The sequence below is a fragment of the Camelus ferus genome, chromosome 3 (genome assembly GCF_009834535.1).
Source record: "Camelus ferus isolate YT-003-E chromosome 3, BCGSAC_Cfer_1.0, whole genome shotgun sequence".
Taxonomy (NCBI): Eukaryota; Metazoa; Chordata; class Mammalia; order Artiodactyla; family Camelidae; genus Camelus; species Camelus ferus.
The window spans coordinates 12046635-12064427 of NC_045698.1; the positions used below are offsets into that span (position 1 = coordinate 12046635).

The 17793-nt window shown below is 47.2% G+C and overlaps 1 protein-coding gene and 2 long non-coding RNA genes across 4 annotated transcripts in view; 1 reads left to right on the forward strand and 2 right to left on the reverse strand.

Annotated features, from left to right (window-relative positions):
• RETREG1 (reticulophagy regulator 1) overlaps positions 1–17793 on the reverse strand; it is a 121843-nt gene that overhangs the window by 43819 nt on the left and 60231 nt on the right. The window lies entirely within an intron of this gene.
• On the forward strand, positions 58–3107 carry LOC106730594. Of its 2 annotated transcripts, none has more exons than XR_004316144.1 (2): positions 58–511; positions 2126–3107. It is a non-coding gene; the product is annotated as an uncharacterized LOC106730594 (long non-coding RNA). The 2 variants fall into 2 exon arrangements; XR_004316141.1 differs by having other exon boundaries at positions 2131–3107.
• On the reverse strand, positions 2331–14457 carry LOC116660554. The gene is made up of 3 exons (XR_004316153.1): positions 14331–14457; positions 5946–7278; positions 2331–2934 (listed from the first exon to the last, which is right to left on the reverse strand). It is a non-coding gene; the product is annotated as an uncharacterized LOC116660554 (long non-coding RNA).

Genomic DNA, 17793 nt, shown 5'->3' on the forward strand with positions numbered 1-17793 from the left:
GAAATAGTTAATCATTATTAGTTTTAGGGTAAGGGTCCAGGGACCAGAATGCCTCTTCCTAGTCCTGTATCGCCATGCGTCATCTGATCCCCTTGTGGCCTTGGCTGGCTGCGCTCACCCTGCTGCCCCGGCCTCGGGGAGGGGTGGGAGATCTCGGACACTACGAGGACCTCCCCTCCAGGGAACAGGGTTTCCGGGAATGTGCTCCCGGCCTGCTAATACCCTGCAGCCTCGAGGCAGTTTTGAAGAGGAACCAGCCCCGTCAGGAGCATTTGCTGCAAGAGACGCTGGGTTATCTGCCGATCCTGGTCTGTGGGAAAGAAGCCTTAACTTAAGAGACCTCGTCACGGCTTTCCTGTAGGACAGAGCCCTCCAGTGACCCAGTGGACCAGTGTCTCCTTACTGCCCCAACCACCGTCTGACCGTCAGATAATAAACTGTGTGGCTTCTCTCCCTCGGGCACCTCAAGATTCCAAGTAAGACACGAGCAGCGATGTGAAGCTGTCCGTGAGTGAGTTCATTTCTAGCGGGGTCTGAGTAAAACTCTTTCAATGACTAGCAGAAAGCAATGAGCTTTAGAAAAACAGAGCAAAACAAATCCAAAACGTGACCCATAAAGAGCCTAAGAAGAGAAACTGGGCCATTAAGAGGGACAGGGTTATCTCTGAGTTCCTGCCTCCACAATTCCTTATGTACCCAGCACCTCTCCCCTATAAGAATAACAGGCTTGTTTTATTTTAATAAACGTTTTTATTCTGGAATGGTTTTAGGTTTTCAGAAGAGTTGCAAGGACAGCACACAGAGCCCCCGGATAACCCTCACTTTGTCTCCCCTGGGCTAACATAACATACATAACAGCATATACGTTACCACCACACACTGGTCAAAACTAAAAACCAACACTGGTAAATTACTATGAACTAAACTCCAGACTTTATTTGTACGTTTTCCCACAAACGTCCTGTTCTCTTCCCGGATCCCACCCAGGGCACCACGGTCATATGTCCTCAGCCGTCAAATGTCCTCAATCTCCCTGGTCTGTGAGAGTTGCTCCCTCTTTCCTCGGTTCCATACCTCACAGTTTTGAGGGGCATTTTGTAGATATCGGTTATTTTGCAGAATGTCCCTCAGTGTGGTTTTGTCTGATGTTTTTCTCATGATTAGATTGAGATTATGGGTTTGGGTCAAACGACCGCAGAGGAGAACGGCCCTTCTCATCACGTCGGGGGCTCCGTGCTGTCTACAGGACTTCTCGCTGATGAGGTTCACCTGCATAACAGAGTGTCTGCTCGGTTTTTCTATCGCCACGTTATTGTTTCTCCCTTTCCCTACTCTACTCTTTGAAGGCAAATCTAAGTCCAACCCATGTTCAAGGGGGAAGGGAGGTGGTACACAGGGACCCAGCTCTGCCCCTTGAATGTGGGAGCAACACTATATATTATTCAGAATTCTTCTGTAAGGAAGATCTGTCACTCCTCTCTCCTCATTGACTTATTTATTCAGTCACTTATATCAATAAGGTCTTAAGTGGACTCATAAGAACTTAGAGTTTGGATTATAACCCAGGGCTCTAGCATTGATTTTGTTGCTCAAATTGTTCCAGCCGCCAACTCTGCTCACCCTGCTGGCTCCAAGGGCTCCTCCTCCAACCCTTTAAGAGACCTGACCTGGAGAGGCTACCTCTCTGCTCTCTTGGCACAACTCCACTCACCTGGCCCAACCCTGGCTCCCACTCTAGAGCTGAGCTTGGAGTTAACCAGCGGGCACCCAGTCCCCTCCAAGATCGTCTCGCTCCCCTCCCACCCGGCGTCATCACCAAAGGGCAACACCAGGACTGAACTCAGAAGCCAGAGGTGGGCTGACACTTGGGCGCAAAGGCCATGGATGTGTGCCAGGTGGGGCGCTGCGTGCGGCCCTCCTCAGGGTGCCAGATGCCGTGAGGCGTGTCCTGGGAGAGGAACTGTCTGCCCACAGGAGCTGCCGCCAGTGTGTTCTTGTGAAAGCACGATAACCTGCCATTTTTTCCCTCACTCTGATCAGATTTCCAGGTTTGAAACCAAGTTCAGATTTCCCTTCCACGTGTGCCACGCGTCCTTAACGTTTCATGTTTCTTTCCTATTTTGAGTCTAGAGGAAGTCCACGGTTTGAAAATGGAAACGAGTCTTGGCTGCTTCACCTGCACCCACTTTTAGCATCAAACCATGGCAACGTCACACACACAGCTCATCACCAGTGTTCAGAGTGGATTCACGCCGCCAGACGCTACTTTCAGTCTGCTTATTTATAACCAAGGTGAATTTCTCCATCAAATTTGACTTTACATTTTTTTCATATGACAATGAAATCCTAAGTTGTACTGAAAACCAGAGCGGGCAATGACGGTTTAAGACATGTCCTTGTCTTGAATTTTACAAGCAGTAAAAATTTCAACATGGCCCGTGTCAGGAGCCATGAAAGACGCCAGGAACAACATGTGTTTCCACACCATCTGCGGAGGGACAGGCAAGAGGGGACACTGTGTTTATGTGTGTCTTCCAGGATGAATGGGACCCCTTCTCTTGCCATGAAAGTGCCACTGCGTTCATGGAAGATTCCAGAGAGTCTCCCTGACAGTGAGAAACAGCTGTTCCTAACAGCACAGAGTTACAAACCCTACAGGCAAAACTGAGGCTCCGCTTGGTGGTGTCAGCCTGAGAAACAGGCTTCCAAGGCTGAGATCCTGCCTCCCTCGGCCCTGCGTGTCCCTCCAAACAGGCACGTTCCTTTAAAATCTGCTTTGCTTCCTTTCGCTTGAAATTATCCCTCCAAAAGAAGATGTGGTCACGCATTTGTGGTCTTACCAAATCTGCCCTATACCAGAGCTGTACATTCAATTTCTTTATTTTGAATAGGAAGAACGGCTGAAATGACTTCCATCAGTGCTGGTTTGGGAAGCTTTTAGATGTCACAGAGGTTACCGGTTAGGAAAAAAATAAAAACAAGACTAATTAAAGAGAAGGACATTTATCACAGATTTCATAATTACTCGTGGGTGTGTGGCTTCACTACTGAAGGGGCTGTGTTACTATAAAATAAACTTTGCAAAAGTTTCTTCTAAAAGCAATATACTCAGTAGTCGTGTGATGAAGATTGATCAATGTGGTTTTCCAGAGGTGGAGGTCGTGGGGGGGGACTGGGGAAAGGTGGTCAAAAGGTACAAACTTCCAGTTATAAGGTAAGTTCTGGGGATGTGAGGTACAGCACGGTGACCCGAGTTAATAATACTGTACTGTGTATTTGAAAGTTGCTAAGAGAGTAGATTTTAAAAGTTCTCATCACAAGAAAAAAAATCTAACTCTGTATGGTAATGGATGTTAACTAGACATTGTGGTTATCTCTTTGCAGTATATATATCAGATCATTAAGTTATACACCTGAACCTCATACAATGTTATATGTGAATTACATCTCAATAAAACTGGAGGGGAGATAAAACGAGGGGGAAAAAAGATTGATTAAATTAGCTGTTTATAGCTTGATACAACTTCCAGTGATTCTGCTTTTATTAAAGTCCTCCATCATAAATTAGGAATGAGGATTACTTGCTCTGGAAAATGCATCAGGCTCAAAAAGTGGCCCTAGTTTTAATAAAACTGACACAAAGGGAGACCAGGAGAAGCAGTATTTTAAAACTAATATGTAAGTAAGATGTGATTTTATATGTATATCTACAGAACTGAATCAGCTAACAGTGATTTTGCAGTGGTTACAATTAGTACAAGTAGAAAATTGGGCCCTTTAAGTTTATATTCCAGGAAGCCTATATAGTCAAGGTGGCCAAACGCTTTTCCTGGATCTTGGTGAGGGAGAGGAGGGCCGGCACCATACATTCGAGGTTCATGTATGTCGGGTACGAACTGATTTCCAAGGAGAATGGTAAGTCACCAAAATAGTCAGCTCTGGCCGCTATGTGGAGACCTGCTCTTCAGGGTCAGGAGAAGGTCTGGGGGTCAGTTAGGGGTAAGATCTGGCCCAGGTCCAAGAGGATGACAGAGTATGGGGGGGGGGGAGGTCAGGGCCACATGCTGGATTCGGGGCCCAGTGTGTTTACTGATGGATTAAATGCGTGGAATAGGAACATGGTGAAACCACACAGGACTTCAGTCTTCTCACCTGAACTCCACACAGTCCTTAAAAGCACATTTTTGAAGACCATCTAATGGCCTGGGATGCCTGACATATTAAAACAGGTTGGAAAACTTTTCTGCAAATGGTCCCATAGTAAATATCACCAACTTTGTAGGGCACATGGTCTCTGTCACAGTTAATCAACCCCACTGCTGCCGCCCAGACAACACGTACACGAATGAATGCGGGCCAACCTCTCTGTATCTTGTGCAGACACACACACACAGACCACAAGCTATAAACGTGTGCTGCCTGCAACTGATTAAAGAAAAGTATCTGGAAGAAACAGTGGAGCCCCATATTAACAGTGATTATCTCTAAGGTCCTTGTTTTCTTTTGTGTACTTTAAGTATTTTCAAAAATTTCCCCCTAAATGTGTTCCTTTTGTAATCAGAGAAAATGCACCAAAAAAAAAAAAAAAGTGTGGAATTCTACCTTTAGAAATCTAAAAATGAAAACAAAGTTGGGATTCTGTGTTTTGGTGTCTTGATTATCCTTTTGAATGGAAATTATCTGCTACAAAAATACTTAAGGAAAAAGGTCATCAGTAAATAAATTCTAAATCGGTGGTTGACAAGAAAATAAGCTGTCATGCTTCCTAGAACTGGAGAGTCTGTGTGAGGAATGGAGAAGGCTGTTTTTTTTATTGCATTGGCTGAGTTTCTGGAAAAGATTGTATCTTGAATTAGCAGCTTGACTGTTTGCTATCCGGATAAACACTGTGTCGCTATGACTGAAATTGTCCCGCCATGTGGGTCACCCTGTCATATAATTAGCCTCTTACCGTATCAGATGCAAATCAAACCAGCAGCAGTCGCTGTTAATTCAGTAATTTAGCAAACCAGAGACACTCTTTTCATGGTGGATCCACATCTGATTTGATAGCATCGCCGTCCCACCGAAGACGGCGGGAGCACTGTTTGGTGGCGTTACTCAACAGCAAGCAGAAACTTGGAGTACATCAAACATCTTAAGGAATGCCCAGCTATCTTAGCTACTCTTTTTTAATGTCATTGATTGCATCACTGTGCATCTTGTCAGTCCACAAGCCGTGGAACTGGGTAGAGGGTGAGATTTAACCACTGAGTATCCTTAAGTTCATGGAGACCGTACTCAAGCTCTCCCGTTCACGTTATCCTGCACGTGGTCGGGTTCATTGTCTCTGATCATCAGATACCGTTCTCCTTGCATGGAGCTCCTCTTCCCCTCTGCTCACTCCTCCTTTTCCTCCTTTCCAGGTGTTGATCCAAACAAACATGCTGCAGCTCATCTCCATCTCACGTCCACTTTCAGGAAACCCACCCAGGCTGCCATCCTCTCCTCTGTTGCCAAATGTTATTCACTTCTCAATGCGATTGTAACTCCTGGCCTAAGCAATAAACCACTAACGGGCCGCCTCTGGTGTCCTGTCCTCTCACTGCTGGCACACGGCCTGGGCTCCCAGGGGCAGTTCTGCCAAGAGACCACAGCAGAGAGCCTGCGTGGGTTCTGATACTGGCTCGACCCGCCAGCTGTGTGAGCTCGGGCAAGTTACCTAACCTCTCTGTGCCTGTTTCCTCGTCTGTGAAATGGGCATCATAACAGTACTTCGTAACAGGTGCTGTGAAGACTTAACGCATATGTAAATGTTGTAAAGTGGATTAGATCAAGTGTATAAGATGAAACGAGAATGTTGTCATGTGCAAAACCCTGAGAACAGGGCAAGCACTTCGACTGTCCTACTTCTGTGTTTGTTTTAAAAAAAAAAATACAAGAGACAGACAGAGATTCAATCTTACCTCTTCCACGGTGCTCTCTCCAATCACAATGATCTCTCCTTTCTCTGTCAGCAGAATACCAGTGTAAGGAATACATGAAACTAATTTTTTTAGATTTCCTACTCTTTCATTTTTGATCTTTAATTACTGCTGGCCAGTTCACCTCTTGAAGAAAGATAAAAATAACTGCACCAAGGAGTGCTTACTAGGTACCCAGTGCTCTATATTAGTTATTTCACATAATCCTTGAAACTTCTTGGGGAAGGTGTTGTTCGAACCCCTTTCGCAGATGAAGAGACTGAGGTTGAAAGGCAAAGCATCTTGCCCAAGGCCACAGGGCTGGCGAACGGCTGAGCCAGGGCTACGTTTTTCTTCTGTTGACTCACCCACTGCTCAGAGCATAGTTCTAGACTTGTCACACGTGCTTGTTAATTTCATAGTTTGGTTAAATGGCTGATTCATTTAATAACAGTTCATGGACGGCAACTGCAGGCCAGACATCAACAGGAGGGCAAAGATTAGACATGCTCTCTGTTATCACCAAGGTCACGTCTGGCGGAGAACACAGACGACTCAACAAGCAGTTACCAGGCAGTGTGAGAGGCGTGGTGATGACAGGGAAAGTACCAGAGATACGAGAGGCCCACCATGAGCACGGGATGCATGCGTGGGGTCTGCGGCCAGCAGACAGGGCTTCCCCGGGAAGAAATGTTTCAGTGATGTTAAAGGCCTGGCTGGGGTTGGGAGTGGGGAGAACTGCGGGTGGAAGCAAGACGACCCCTGGTGCTGTGGCTGGGGACCGGGAAGGGGGCGTGGCGAGAGAGAGCTGCAGGGGGGATACGCGGTCCCCGAAGCATTAAGCAGGATTTCTTTTAACAAATTAGGCGGCAGACAGCTCTGAACCAGGCTTCCCTTTACAGCGTGTGCAGCGAGCAAACCGACTGGGAAGGTTTCCGCGTGCTCCTCCTCCAATTGCAGGGTTCCTTTACACCAGAGGAAGCGGCATCCTGAGCACAGCATCAGGGGGCCGTCGGCCCTTCCGGGGCCCTGCTGACCTGTGAAGGATGCTGGGATGGAGGGAATGGACCGTGTCCTCCTCGGCCTTGGAAACCTTCTTTTAAAAGCAGACACAGGAAGGCAGACCCTGAGACCAAGCAGTGCGTCCTGATACCCAGTGGAGACCTGGTGACGCTGAACGTCAGTAGCGTGTCTGTCACTCAGGTCTGTGGGTATCAGGCTGCTGATGTGGTTTTCCAGAACATCAGGGGATTCATCTCACTCATTAGTGTTCCAAAGGTTTCCCTTTTTGTTTTATTTCCCCTTTTTGTTTCCTCGTGCTGGGCCTCCATGCAGACTAAAAGGGAAAGATGAAAGCAATTACCTAGATGCCGTTTTTAACATTTTTGCAAAGTGCACCTGGATCATTTACGTATTTCTGAAGAAACTTTTACAAATCCCCTGAACAAGAAGATAGAGGCATGAATTCTCTGCATGAAGGTACAAGGCAGAAAATTCTCCTCCAGGGGAAAGTCCTTCAAAAGGTCTGGGCAGCGAAAAAGAATGACACGTCTTCTCCACACCCACTGACTGATTCACAGTAATGAACGCTTTCCCAACAACAGTAACAAACTCCAAGCATCAGGGTGTGTTCCAAGTAGCTGAGACCTTGATTACGTGTGAGAACCGTGTTGTCTACACATGTTCTAAGACACGTGATACAAGGTACCCACTGGCCTCACGCCCTGGGAAGCGATGCTCCCTGAGGTCGTCCGGTGACCTGCACACCTGCCCCACCCGCCGGAGCGCGCGGACGCACAGAGCGGGTGGAGAGGAGCGATGGCCCTGCGGACTTCAGCCAGCCTTATCAGGGCCGAGGCAACCATGTGATAATGTGTGAATGAATCAGAAGGGGAACCCGGGGTGTTTCCACACTCACAGTAACGTTCACACTGCATTTCCAGCCAGTTCTCACCCTCCTCTGCTGGGTGTTTACTGGCCGCTTTTCACATGAGCCTCAGAACCACCATCTTACTAATTTGCTAAGAGCAGATGCCCCGTCTGAATTATACTCAGGGACTGCTGTGATGCTAAAATATCCCTTCCAAACCCTCAAACGGCAATGTTTCCTGCTACCAACTTTCTCCTGGCAACGATGGGTTCAGGTCACTCATTCACTCATCGAGCATTTTTACTGAGCACTTATGAAGTGGCAGGCACTGCACTAGGCCCTGGGGGTGCAGGGGTGGATAAGGGAGACGTGGTCTCTGCTTCACAGAGCTCCCAGGGTGGTAGAAAAGCTGGATGTGAAACCAGTGAAGACACACACAAACTTGCAAGAGAGCCACTTTTTAAGAGCTACAAGAAGCTGGGTCCTAATGAGGGAGAATTTAAACCAGACCGTCTACATCGCATTTCCTTTCTTTCCCCTTCTCGCTCTCAGATGTCCACACGTGTGTTTTCAGTCAGCGTCAGTCCTGCTCCTCCTGACCTCAGCGGTGCCAAGTGCAGGGAGTACCCCCACAGGACCGGAGTTGTAGGTTTGGGATGCACGCAGCTGCAGCTTTGGGGGTTGACAGAGGAGCTGTCTGCTCCGTGTAGGTGCTGATCTAAAATTGCACAGAAGCACGCGAGAGCTTTATGAGTCCTTCTATGTCCTCTGTGCCCACCCCCACACCCACCCACTGCATGTCTCTTGCTCTCAAAATGGACCATCCCAACGCTGGGACTCATCACAGCTCTCTGACCAGCTTTCACCGACGAAGAAGCCTGCCTCTTCCCCTGGGGGAGGCGGGGGGCTTGAAATCCTTGAGCCCTCTTGTTCACTCCCAGAGAGGGGCTCTCACAAAATGCCCAGAAGCCAGACAGTGCTGACCAGACCCAAACTCACTCCTTTACGTCTTCAAATACGAGGAATCCAATTACTCCCAGGGGCAACGAGAGCTATAAGGATTGTAAGTCAACCTAAGAGGATCACCGCACAAAGCACAAGTCGCCAACCTGGTCCCCCCTGGGAGCCCGGACATGCCAGCATTTCATCACACTTTAACTCCTCTCCCCAGGCGCCACCAAGACACACAGGGGACAAACCCGTCTCCCATTTCACTTCCTCAGCACTCTGATGTTTATTCCCTCAGCCCACCCAACAGGAAATACCAACAGCACAGAGGCATCAGGGCAGGTTGGGTGGAAAACCACAGCCCACCTGGGGGGTACAACCAAAGGCACGGGGCCAATGGCACCGAAGCAGAAGGATGCCGAGATCGTGGGGGGTTTAAAAAGTAAAATTAGAGTTGGAATGTTTTATCACTAACGGGCTTCCAAGTTCATCTCGGACTCCTGCTCTGGCAGAGCATTTTGGCAGACCGGGGTAAGGTTTTGCAAATACGGATTTGCTGGAGGGTCCCCCTAGACGAGCCCTCAGCGCAGGGAGGAGAGCAATTTCACGGAAAAAAAGAAAGCGCTCCTGTGCTGAGCTCTGAGTGCCAAGATGACAAAGGGTCCATTCTCAGCCTGTCCTTCCAGACTCTTGCCTACTCTTCCTCTGACCAGTCCCCGCCCACCCCACTGGCCTGTCTTGTCCCTCCAGACGAGAGCACCCACCCTCACGGAGGCTGACCTGCCGGCCCGGGACAGCCGTACAGACCAGAAAATCACTGGTTTCCGGAGCCCATGCCGAGGGGCCAGGCACTTGGCGGGCTTCCATGCGTTTTAATCCCCACTGCCACCCCCTGAATTAAACAGCCTTTCATTCGCCCCACATATCAAAAGTGAAGAAATGAGGCTTTGAGGTTTTTCAACTTGCCCAGGACCAGGTACCATTAAGAGAGCTAGGTTGAGACCCCAGGGCAGTGAGCCTCGGAGCCCATTCTGTGAATGCCTCCCTTATTCTGCCTGGATGTCCAGGCCTCAGCCAGGCTGCCAGCGGCCAGCATCTGCAGTGGCAAATCAGAGGGCATGGCAGTGGGTCTCAAACGGTGTGTGGCTGGGACCACAGACCAAAGGCTTTGGCTCTTTGAAGGGAAACGGATGGTGCGAGGCATGGAGATGGATGCAGGCAGCATGGTGACTTCACGCCCACAGGGCCCTTCATCTGCTAAGGACAGAGTGACATTCCTTCCCCGGGGCTGCAGGCAGGGGCTGCTACTTTGGGAGGAAACGCAAGCCGATAAGCGCAGGAATTCTCGTTCCTCAAGTATACCCACACAATACAGAAGACTTCTGCTCTCAAGTCTATTCAAGGATCTTCACGGGAAGAACTCAGGATCATCTCATTTTACCAATGTCTGTGGGGTCAAACACAGAGTGGGGAGCAAGGCCAAGGCCGAGCAAGATTTCCGGAGCTGCAGCGCAGCCCTGACCTCAGAGAGGATTCGGAAACTCAATCCCCCACCCCAGCCGTCCTTAACTACGGCCGGGAGCAGAAGCCCCCGCTCCATGCTGAAGGCTAAGCTGCCAACCCCAGGGGAAAATGAAGGAGGTGACCGCTTGGGGCAGCGAGAGGATGAGCACGGCTCCTGGGTCCCAGGGAGTCTGTTCTGAGCAGGGAGGTGGCTTCAGATCAGGGGCTCCTCAACTCCTCACAGAAAACACTAACAGCAGCAGCCGTGACAGCTCCGATGAGCCGGCCACACACCTCCCTGTTGGATCTGAGCCAAGCCGTCCCAGGGCTCTAGGGGGATTCTATCATTATACCCATTTTAAAGATAAGCACAGTGAGGTAGAGAGAGGTCTGAACTCAAGTCTGTCATAACCAAGATGACCTGCCTATAGGCATAACCTCTGACCTCCTAAGATGCCCTGCACCCTGCCCGTGAGGTCACCCAGCCCACTTTGGAACTGCAAGTGCTCCTCTTCAAAGGAAAACTGAGGATTGTAAGAACCTGTTACAGACTCACTTTGTTTTATAAGATTTTTCACATGTGACTGAAACAATCTCCTCAGACGTAAAGTTCAGAATATCCCTTTAAGGAGCCTCACCAAATCTCTGCTCTAGAGGCCACTTCCCTGGGGATGGCCCAGCACTTCCCCTCCACACGACCAGGGACATCCGTAGGGGACACCGAAGCCTGGGGGGAGGCCCTGACCTCACAGTCTATTAGGAGGCACCTGGAGGAAATAAACAAGCTATTTTGTCCTCGCACTCACGTGCTCTGTCCCAAAGCCAGTGGGGAGAGTCCTTAGAATTCAGCGACTAATCAGGTGATGGGCTGTAAAACACTCCCCTGAATGTCATCAGAGTCCAGGCATTTGCACCGGGAATCCAGAAATAAGCTGTCACCAAAGGGATGTGTGCCCGCTGGAAATAATCTCCAGAACATGTTTCATAATCTAGGGCCAGGATTCAGCAAGCCAGACAGGGAAGGTCAAGCCCAGCCCCTCCTCCTGCACACCCAGCTTCATCTCCTGCCTGCCGGGGCCCCGGACCAACCGCCCCTGCTGACTGCCTGTCCCCAAGCCCCCAAGTCCCTTCCCAACAACCCTCAGGAGGGCCACCTGTCCTGGTACCATGTCCTGCCGAGTCCATTCACTGTCACCGCAGGCAGACCTCACCCACCGCTTCCTTGACCTGCCTTGAACGTGTTTTGAGTCACCGTCACAATTTAAGAAGCACTGTATTCACCAGACATCTAAGCATCAAGTCATTCCTGGTACAGATTCTCCACTTACCAAATATGTCTGAATTGAATGACATGTTTTAAAATAACCTTTCCAAGTAACGTTTGCTCTGAGAAGAAAACGTGAGTGACACTTTTACATGAACAGATAAGAATTCTGTCCGAGGAAAGTGACCATTCAAATCATTTTTTTTTACCTTACGACTATCTTCTTTGTATTCCTGACTGCTCTTTGGTCAGGACAAAGGATGTGGCTGCTGATAATACAGACATTCAGTGAGCAGATTTATGAAAATTGGTCCTACGGGAACCCTTTTTGATGGGGAACTAGGGGTCCAAATTGAACAGCCTGGATCTCCCAACTAAAAATGACCAGCAAGATAAGTTTTATTTCCTAGGGCACCAGTCTCTAGCCTACTGACACTTTTAAAGCACTTGTTAATTTCTTAAGAACAAGTCAATTGCCTCATTACGCTTGTTTATTGAGCAGAGTCATTTGTGAAGTCAATAACTCATAAAACTTGAGAGGACAAAGTGTACAGATGGGATGGGTTGGAGGGGACTGATGAGGCTTGACTCGGGAACTCCGAATTAACATTTCTGTCACGCAGAAGCTCCCATCTCTGCAGACACAGGCCAGGGCTAAAGAATGAATTTGCTTCTACCACAAATTCAGTTATTACCAAAAGGATCTGAAACGCTGAGAAGCTGAAACCCTTTGATTCTGATCCTGTTAGGAAATTCACAAACCGGTGAATGATTCACTCTGGCTGTAGGAAAATCAAATCTGGGAGAGGTTTAGGCCGGTTAATGAATAATCTGGAACTAACTGATGATTATGTAACAGGGGGATGGAAGGAAAGGGATAGCGGGGTGCCTGTGCCCCACACACATGGGTGCTGGGCACTCACATTCATCAGCTCACACAGGCTCCACGGAACCAATGAGAAATGACCTTCCTGAGACAGAAAGAGGACACTTTTCATGGTTGGATAACACGTCCTATGTGTCTTTTGGGGGGACTCAAGGAGCAGAGCAGTTGTGTAACAGGGATGATTCAGAACAACTAAAGGGATCAAAGGCATCAGTTCCATCAAGTGACAAGTAAACAGTGCGTATATTCTCCGTGGCGTCACTGCTCTTGAGAGATTCCAGGACGAACACCACCTTCCTCCCAGCCCTGCCCCCAAGCTCACACGTTTGAAGAGACACGGGCTGATCGTGACTTTCTTTCATATTTCATCAGCTGAAACAATCTGCCTCGATTTCACACTTGATTTTGCCCTTAGAAACGCAAATGTAAAGCTCGAGCACGCAGGTTTCACAATCAAAGCTAATCTACATGCCTATGGTTTCTTGTTTCAAGAAAAACTCAGTGAGGCAGTGATTATTTTATTTAAACACAGGGTACGTGTGTGCAGGGGCCATTGAGGTCTGAGGGCTGAGGGCAGAAAGGTATAGAGTTTCTAAAATAACAGCTTTATTGAGATAACATTTTCAGAAAATAAACTGCATGTGCTTAAAGCACACAATCTGGTGAGTTCCGACTGGTGATTACCCCCGTGAAGCCACCAGCAGAAACAAGATGCAGAACATGTCCGACGCCCACCTACAAAACAGCTGCCCACCCACAAAACACCTGCCCACCCTGCTCACTGCAGACCAGTAATGGTACTGGGGGAAAAGGCACCCCACCCGACTCCTACCTGGAGGCTTTTCAGTTGGGGGTGGGGAGGGGAGGTGCACTAAAGTACGTGTGTCTTTTGTTTCGCTCAACTATATACAACAGAAGCAGGTGAACGGGCTTTAGAAAGACAGAAGACAGGCCTGGGGGTGGGGGGTTCTCAGCATTACAACCTGTTCTCCAACCTCCCAGCCCTCTTCAGTGGTTGCTTTTACAACATGCAAACAGGAAAGCCAAGAGCCATGCCCTGGCAAACCAGCTCAGAACTCAGGTCTACACTGTCGGTCTCTGTGCTGTGCCTCCATAAAGCGTCTTTTCCTTTTTTAAATGTATAACACATTACTCTCAAAAGTCAAAGGACCCTTTAATCATTTTGACCAAAAATACGTGCCACACAGCACAAGTGAAGGGACATCTCAGCCACATGGAAGGGTGTCAGAGCTAGATCTGGAATTAGCCTTAGAAAGTTTTATAAAATTCCTGCTGGCATCTAAACAGAACAGCTCCTACTCCCATTTCTGTCCTCATTCATGTACTGGTATTGACTGCCGTACCCGCTTTGTTTTCCTTTAAACAGCTTTATTGCCGAGGACACACAGTACACTGTGCATATTTAACGTGCACCATTTGATAACTTTTGACACACCCACGAAACCATCACTAAAATCAACACAATAAACAATTCCATTGCCTTTCCAAAGTTTCATGGTGCCCTTTTTTTTAACTGAAGTATAATTGATTTACAATGTTTCAGGTGTACAGCAGAGTGATTCAGCCCAACGCCCACCAATATATATTTCAGAATATATATATTTTTTCAAACTTTTTTTTCCCACTATAGGTTATTATAAGATATTGGATATAGTTCCCTGTGTTATATGGTAGGACCTTGTTGTTTACATATTTGACATATAGTAGTGTGTCTCTGTTAATCCCAAATTCCAAATTTATCCCTTCTCCTCCCACATGCCCTTTTTAACACCTCCCTCTTGCCCTTCCCTGCCCTGCTCCCCCCTAATCCGTTCCAAGGCAAGGACTGATCTGCAGATTTCTGTAACTTCAGATTACTTTGCATTTTAAAATCTTCATACAAATGAAATCATGTACCTTTTTTTTTTGTCTGGCTTCTTTTTTCAGTCTATACGCTGCCGAAGTGAGCGCAGTCTGGCTTCTTTTATTTAATATAATTAGTTTGAGATTCATCCAAGTTGTTCCATTAATTCATTCCTTTCCACTATAGAGCAGCATTCACTGTACGGAGAGACACCATTTACTCATCTCTTCACCTGTCAATGGACAGTTTTTGGCTATTACAAAGAACGCCGCCATGAACAATCACGTCCAAGACTTGGTGTGGATACATTTCACTTTTCTTGGGTAAATGCCTCGGAGTGGAATGGCTGAATCACATGGTCGGCATTTGTTTATCTTTTGAAGAACCTGCCCGGCTGTTTCAGCAAACGGTTGTACAGTCTGACATTCATTGCCACCTGCAGAATATGAGAATGGCAGCTGCTCCACATCCTCACAGCACTGGGTATGGTCGGGCTTTTTAAGTTTTGGCCATTCAGAGAGGGGTGGTGGCATGTCATTGTGCTTTTAATTTGCAGTTCTAATGAGTAATGATGGTGAGCATCTTTTCATGTATTTATCTTTGTTGAAGTATCTGTTCAGATCACTTGGGCTTTTTTTATTGGGTTGTTTGTTTACATATTCAGCTTTAGTTCTTCATGTACTCTGGATACAAATCTTTGGTCAGATATATGATTTGCAAAACTTTCTCCCAACCTGTGCCTCCCTAACTTTTCATTCCCTCAGCAGTGCCTGCTAAGGAGCCAAGGTTTTCATCCTGATGGAGTCCACCTTGTCATGTTTCCTTTCATGGATCATGCCTGCTGTACTGGATCCAAAAAAATCCTTCTTTACCCTGGGGGTTGTGAAAATTTTTGCCTATGTTTTCTTCTGGAGGTTTTACAGATTTAGGTTTATATTTAGGCCTATGTTTTAACACCTTTTTAAATTAATTTTTGTGTGTGGTACAAGGTATGGATCAAAGTCTAGGTTTTTGCATATGGATATTCAACTTTTCCAGCATCATTTGTTAAAAAGTCACCTTTTCTCCACTGAACTGCTTGTCGAAAACTGGTTGTCACACATATGTTGAGTCTACTGCTGGACTCTCTACTTTGGTCTACTGACTTCTTTACCACATTGCCTTGATCATCGTAGCTTTAAAAAAATACATATCCATCCATCTATCTATCTATCTATCTATCTATCTATCTATCTATCTATCTATCTATCTATTTATTTATTTATATAAATGGGGGTGCTGGGGATTGAACCCAGGACCTCGTGCATGCTAAGCATGTGCTCTGTCACTGAGCTATACCCTCACCCTAGCATAGCTTTTAAAGAAGCCTGTTTACTTTGTTTAGTCAGTAAGGAAACTGAGGCCCAAGAGTCGAACTAGTTCAAGGACCAAGGTGTCTCCCTTCCACTGGCGCCATTATTATCTCCTAAGATTTAATGACTTTACATGCAACGAGAAATTCTATGCCAAGAAAAAATTAGCTGATATGATAGATCAACATATTTTTACCAAAATGCAGTCTCACTTTTGTGATGAAAACAAGCTTTAAATTTATGGAAAATGAGTTTTTAGCAAGCACAAAGTAGTATGTTCCTGTCACAAAAAGCATAGCTCTCCAATATTTAGAGATGCCCGCCCACCACACTGCCTGATGGGCAGGGCTCCCTTCCCTCCAGCTCAGGTCCCCCCACCAGCCCTGACCATCTCTAATTCTTGCACACCGATGACACCAACATTCTGTTTGCTTCTTCATTGTTCGCATGTGATGGAAACATTTTAAATTCTTAACTATACCTTTATTTGCCCATGTACCGTTTAAGAAACTATGTTCTGGGAAAGGAAATACAAGCTGTTTGGTATAGGGCGCAGCAAGGTGTGGAGTTAGAGCCAGTGGCTTTGCAGGGGAGGCGGGCATGGGTGGATATCTTTGGCCCTCCATCACTTTGGTCAAGTTAGTTAACCAAGCTGTGGTGTCCTTGCCTTTTAAACCAGGCTAACACTTCCTTCCTCGTGAACTGCCATGACGCTAAATCAGGTAATGGTGAAAGCATTTAGCCCAGTGCCTGCAAATATTAGGCACTAACAGATGACAGTTCTTAGCAGTTACCATCATCATCACCCAGGAGCCGCCTGCCTCCTCAACTGCCCCGCACTGTACTCCAAGCCCCCCATCAGCTCCCCCTGATTCCTGGGGTGCCTTCCTGCTGCTTCTTCTGTTCCTGGCCATTTTCCAGCTCCTGGTTCCTTACATTTCTTCCAGCTTCCATGTGATACTCTGAGTCCAAATAGTAATCCCTTCTTCACGAATGCTGGATGGGGGGGTATCTGTTTGTTGTCACCGCAGAAGCTTCCAGGGAAAGACCGGTAACTTGGCTCCTCCACACTCATGGTTCTCCCTGTCCACGATGCTACTCCTGGTCATTTGCAGCACTGTCACTCCAGGGGACTGGGGGAGCGTACTGGACCAGAGGCATTCCTGGGCATCGTCCAGGCAGTGAGCTAAAAACCCCCATCCCTCAACGAGAGAATCTAAACCAGCCTAGTCTTCACAGGTCATAAAAAGCAAAGCTATTCGAGTCAATGATTAAAATCCCAAGAGGAAAAAAAAAATAAAGACATTTCCTTTGGTACCTCTGTGTTTCCACTGCAGGAGCCTGGAAATTCATATTCTTAATAAAGAAACATTCAACATTTGAAAAGAGGTGTGCGGTTAGAAGCAACACGTTACTTCAAAGATGCTTTTATAGTTTAACTGAGATAATATTATAACAAGTGATTGGAAAATAGGAATAAAATAGGGTGCGGATTCACTATACGTAAAAATTAAGATCATATTGACCAACGTGTACAAAATAAATTTGGTGGCCTACTTCAAGGATCCATCCCTTTCTTTTTTCTTACTGTGTCTTAAAATGACTGTTTCTATGAGCAAAACAGAATCAATCTAAATATAACCATGGACTGCCTCCCCTCAAGGCATAATGTACCAATGAAACCTTTTTCTGATGATGTAATACAGCTATTTTCAGTCTGGTGCCCATGACTCTCTCTTTTCATGTAGAGCAAATGGCAACAGAATCTCTTCAGAATGACTGAAAAGGTGAACTGACAGCTTCAGCTCTGCCTGGCAATGTACAGCTCTTATCTGAACTATCTCTCTGATGTTTGAGAACCGTACCCCTTGTTCCAACACCAAGGGGAATGCAGTAAAATCTGGACAGACTTCGTGGCGCTGTGCTAGCTGCCCGGCGGGTGCCTGACACACAGCAGGCGTTTACTAACTGTTGGAAGAACGGAGCCACTGGCTCAAGCGCAGGACCCACCGGGGCCGGTGGCCCCAGAGTTTAAGCAGGGATCCAAAGCAGCAGCTCTGTGAGAGCCCTAGAGGGTGACCATGGAAACCGTCACCTCCTCTGCTCTAGTCACCGCCCGGAAGGCTGACATTTGTCAAGTGTTCCATCCCTTTACAAATAGCAC